We start from the raw sequence: 5,787 nt of genomic DNA, 5'->3' as shown, positions 1-5,787 counted from the left end.
TTGAGCATTTTTTGTAAAATCGACTAACATGGATCTGGCGCATTTTGAAAGCAGGCGACATATCGTTCACTCCTTTCAAGAACGTCATAAATCAAAATACTTGATTTTTCAGGAGAACGTTTTTAAAGTTAAAAAATATAATACAATGTATTAAAAATAAATATCAAGCCAGTTATTGAACTTTTTACTTTGTATATTGATTTTTTAGGTATAACCTGAAGGTTTTTTCTCCATTTGAAAAATATTTGGGATATTTAAAAAAATAATTAAACAATACCTTTTCTTCAAAATGCAAAACAACACTTTCTGCTCTGTAGCGGGTAAATATTAAGTTTAAAATATGCCGCTTTTGCTGGGATATAGTACATTTTCAGGGCATTCCGAAAACATGCACAACTGAAAATTGACGATTTTTGATTTATGACGTTCTTGAAAGGAGTGAGCGACATATCTAAAATTTGAAACGTTATTTCAGGCTCTCTTTCCTAAACATATGTGTGGACTGATTTGTAATGAATCTTATCTATGTTCAATTAGAGTAAGCTATATATACTTCACAAATCAGCCATATTTCCAAATCCATTGAAATGCTAACCACTTTGAAAGGGATCAAAGACCATTGCATATATAAATGTTCCAAAAATTGATAAAAAGTGTACAAAATAATCACTAAGACTATTTTATTTATTGTTTCAGCATTTAAATTGTGATAAAATGTGATTTAATAGTAAATGAAAACACTTGTTTTTACACTTGAGTAAAGTATTTATTTTTAACGACTAGTTTCGAAAGCTACAGTTGCTTTCATTGACTATCAGTAATACTTTTGATCTGTCGATATTACTGTCCCAGAGAGTAAGTTTCATTTATCTATTTTACATTTACCGCATCACAATGGTGCATAGGGTACTGCATAATATAAACGCAGTGTTATCTTGATCGTTAACACGTGAAGGAAAGGTGATCAGCACTCCGTTTCCAGTGTCCAGGGTAATATTGAATAAATATTTGAGTGAGGAAATCACTTATATTTATTTTACCCCCCCCCCTGGGAATCGAACCCGGGACCACCAGAACGGCAGCCGAGCATGCTGACCATTACACTATGGAGGCGAACAAGTATTTTAAGTAAAATTACGTAACTAAAATTGACCATTTTCCAACAAATCTTTCATTTATTTAAATAATACAAAATGTCCACCGTCAATTTGTACACTTACTCGTTACTGTATGCAGATTAAAATATATAAAAACGGTGTTTATCAGGACAAAGGTATTACAACGATAGTCAATATTGAAACTGAGAGGTGTGCTACAGTAAGTCACCCTGCTTAGCGTCAAACATAAACAGCCCCAACTACTTCATCCCCCCGTTTCAGGCTGTTAATCATTCTAACCGGGGGAGGAAACTGCTATTAAAACAGCGTTGATAGCCGTATATTGTGGTTACACTTACAAAAAATGCATTGTGTACATGTTATATTGAATTAAGTCCTTGCAACTGCATACTGAATTTACAACATTTTGAGTGTGTCCACAAAATCTGGATTATCTCCAATTACGGGAGTTATTTTCATATTATTTTTTGACATCTCATCAAAGTAAATAAATAAATTATCTGGTCAAATTATAAGCTTAAATAATAAAAATGAAAATGGTATTTTCTTGCGTTTCTCATGTGTATGATTTTAATCCAGGATTCGGTCCACAAATGATAATAAAAGAGTTTCTGCCATATATAAATCTTCTTTTCATCTCACCAATAGTGAAGTTCTAGTGATTCAAGAACAATGTTTCAAAATTGGTTCATATACTTATATAGAACTTCCGAGAATTTGAGTATTGTGGTTGTCAATAATGGGTAGAATCGGTGATTGTTACACGTGTGTAAAGTGATCACTAAAACCAGCCTATGACGGTCGTCCCGTAAATGCCCGGACTTCCACATTCTTCTTCATCTTTGATGAGATGTCAAAAAACAATATGAAGCATACTGAATATTCGTAGCTCTGTTTTAAGGTTATGATCCACGTGTTTACTATAGAAAGTGTATAATATATGGTATTTTTTTTACATCTCAACATAGATGAAGAAGAATATGAATGTCTTCTTACAACCGTAAAATGATCACCTTACACACGTATAACATTAATCAATTCTACCCATGATTAACAACCACAATTTATAATTTCCAAGAATTTGAGTAGAATGTGTTTCTACTCGATAAAAAGCTTTGCCTCATCCCACCATAGATGTCTCCCGTGAAGTGTATTGAATTCAAGAACTGTGTTTCGAGTTTAATCAATATATCTAGAAGTTCTAAGAATTTTAATAGTCAGAGCGAGTGATTTTGCCTGGAATTTTCACTCATGAATTACATGAAATCGAGTAGGCATAGGTTATAAAACTTGAAATGTTGAAGCTTAACTAGGGTCATAATTAGAGGTGTTGCATAAGCCGTAGCTTTTTTCAGAGTCATTTGGACGTTAATTTATTTTTATGTTTAATAGTGTGGTTATCAGTCTTGGGTAGAATTGGTGAATGTTACTATTACCAATGTTTCCTTTTACAAAAAATCTTGTTACTTAACCCCCCCCCCTTCCCTATATTTATTAACCTATACATACTCCTTAATATTTTTTTTTGTTCGTTATTTTTAATTTTTACCAGAAGATGAAAACATCTGTAAGTTTGAAACTAGTCGTATATACAACAAATAAAACTCATTAAAGTGGTATGTATATTCAAGTGTTTAATTTGAAAAAAATAATCAACATGTCATTCCACAAAGTTAATGCCGAATTAATAAATAATATAATGTTACACGTATGTAAAGTGATCACTTATTGGTCTAGGCTGGTGCCTGTGACGGTCGTAAGCCCTGTAAATGCCCAGAATTCCATATTCTTCTTTACCTATGTTGAGATGTAAATAAATAATGTACCAATTTAAAATATTCCTGCCATAGAATTGAATTTTAGAATAGTTTCAAGTACTAGGAGCGCATAATTTCAGTTCACAGTTTCAACAGGTGTACTAGAGATATATATAATAATAATTTCGAAGTAGGTACATAGCACCGTATATCATCCCCTTAGCGTGCAATTTCATCCCCTTTGATGGATTTAATAAGATTATGATAATCCTGTGAGAGACCCTTAAGAGCGTATGTGTTGCCAGTTCACTGGCTTCCTATCTCACTAATATTACCACCTGAGTGATTGAGTTTTTTGGTAATTAGTAATTGAGCGAGTTTAGAACATTCACATCGCTCACTCCTTTCAACAACGTCATATTTCAAAAAACTAGATTTTTTATGAGATTGTTTTAAAAGTTTTATTGGTTTTATACATATCTAATGTTTTAATATGTTTTTCTATTAAAATCTTCACGAATCGATGAATTAATATCCAATTACATGTTTAATTCAATTTTTCATTTTTATTATTTTGGAACTGTAAAAAAACATTTTTAAATGTATTGCTATAAAATTATACAGAATTATAATAAATTTTGGTAATTTTTCTTTCTTTACTAACTAACTAACCATCACGCCGCTTCCCCGCAGGGGTAGGCAGAGAGAATCGAACGCCACACCACTCTGTCTTTGCAAACATTCTTCGCCTCTTCTACATTCATGCATCTCCTCATACACACCCGACGATTATTACGACTAATAATTGTTCTTCTTTATTTGTTTATATGAATTATCTTACTGAACGAAGAAGAGATTTCTATTTTTTTACATGCTATAGACAAATTGATTATTTAACATATTTATTTTATTATAATTTTTTTTTCAGTTTTAACAATACTTTTCTTCACAAATAAAAGCAGCTAAACAAAAAAATATTCACAACATTTTGAGTGTGTCCAAATACTTGTTCACAAAATCTGGATTATCTCCAATTACAGGAGTTATTTTCATATTATTATTTTTTTTTGACATCTCATCAAAGATGAAGAAGAATATGGATGTCTGGGCATTTACGGGGCTTACGACCGTCATAGGCTGGTTTAAGTGATCACTTTACACACGTGTAACATTCACCAATTCTACCCATTATTGACAACCACACTACTCAAATTCTAGGAAGTTCTATATATATGAACCAATTTAGAAACCTTGTTCATGAATCTTCATGAATCTTCATGAATCTTCATGAACAAGGTTTCTAAATTGGTTCATATATATAGAACTTCCAAGAATTTGAGTAGTGTGGTTGTCAATAATGGGTAGAATTGGTGAATGTTACACGTGTGTAAAGTGATCACTTAAACCAGCCCATGACGGTCGTAAGCCCCGTAAATGCCCAGACATCCATATTCTTCTTCATCTTTGATGAGATGTCAAAAAAAAAAAATAATATAAAAAAATATTCAACTAATTTTAAAATATGAATATATTTTTCCTTTGTGTAAAAATATGCTATATTTAATAAATAAAAAGCTAATTCTGTCTTTCAATTTGAGTCTGATATGTTTTACCTGAGTTGTATTCCGCAATGCATAATTGTCCGTAATCAAACTATCAATAAGTTATCATATCTCTCACTCCTTTCAACAACGTCATTTATCAAAAAACTTGATTTTTCAGGAAATCGTTTTTAAAGTTTAAAAAAAAATTTTTTTTTAAATAAATATTAAGCCGCTTATTGAACTTTTTACTGTGCAACGGATCTTTTAGGTAAAACCTGAATGTTTTTTCTCGCTTTTCTTATTGTTTCTACTATTTTTTCTTCACTCATTCGATTCACGTGCCCAACCAATCTCAACATACCTTTCTTAATTTTATCGATAGTGCTTATCTCAGTCTTTCATTTTTATCTTATAGCACTATTTGAACAGCTATCATACAACGTTTTGCCGCACATTCGTCTGAGAGAACGCATTTCGACTGCATTAAGTCTACTTTCATCCTTCTTTTGCCGACTCCATACTTCACTACCAAACATTCAATATAAACTTATAATGGGAATGTGGTTGGTAATAGAAGCAGAGGTAGACCCCTCGGTCTTTCCTCAAAACTTGGCTTGATCAAGTACCTATTTGAAATACCTGAAAGTGGTTAGTCAGGAGTCGGAATAATCGGCGGGTATATATGCGACTGCGGAAAGAGCTAAGATTGTTTTCAAAGACAGATTGGTGTGACATTCTATCCCCTCTGCCTACCCCTGCGACTATAAATTCTGTAAATGCCCAGATATCCATATTCTTCTACATCTTTGTTGACGTGTCAAAAATTTCGAAATAACACCCAAGTGGATAAACCTAGATTTGTGAACAAGTATTTGGACACACTCAAAATGTTGTGAAAAAAAATATATCTCCACGGCGGGGAATCGAACCCCGGTCTCCCGCGTGACAGGCGGGGATACTTACCACTATACTACCGAGGATTGTAATGCGACCGCCAAAACCAACAAACTCAAATGCTATCCGCTGAAAATAGATTCGTCCGTTCTATTTGCGACTTTCAGGAAATTTCAGCTCACTGTTTTCTGAGAGACTAATTTTTAGAAGTACCTACCCAGTAAAAATTCTGCACACTTTACTATAGATAACTTGATTTTTAATGTGGTATTTTCTATGTAAATTAAGCTTTTGCTGTTTTAGTGAAAATAAAATTGGGTTTCGTAGTATTAAAGAAAAAAACCTAAAAATAAATGAAGGTATTGTGGCATAAATGAAAAAATGCTGTTTTAATATTAGATTCTTCTGTAATAAAAAAAAATTCAATATTAATGGAAACCATACAAAAAAAAAGAATTAATATATTAGAATAAT

General features: G+C 32.2%; 1 non-coding gene across 1 annotated transcript; it reads right to left on the bottom strand.

The window, feature by feature from the left end:
* Nucleotides 1-5,327: 5,327 nt before the first annotated feature.
* Nucleotides 5,328-5,399, bottom strand: TRNAD-GUC (transfer RNA aspartic acid (anticodon GUC)). The gene has a single exon. It is a non-coding gene; the product is annotated as a tRNA-Asp (tRNA).
* Nucleotides 5,400-5,787: the final 388 nt, after the last annotated feature.

The sequence above is a fragment of the Brachycentrus maculatus genome, unplaced genomic scaffold (genome assembly GCF_059751285.1).
Source record: "Brachycentrus maculatus isolate JH-2025_06_01 unplaced genomic scaffold, ASM5975128v1 h1tg000375l, whole genome shotgun sequence".
NCBI lineage: Eukaryota > Metazoa > Arthropoda > Insecta > Trichoptera > Brachycentridae > Brachycentrus > Brachycentrus maculatus.
Note: the sequence above shows the minus strand (reverse complement) of the source record. Positions and strands in the feature narration are given on the sequence as shown.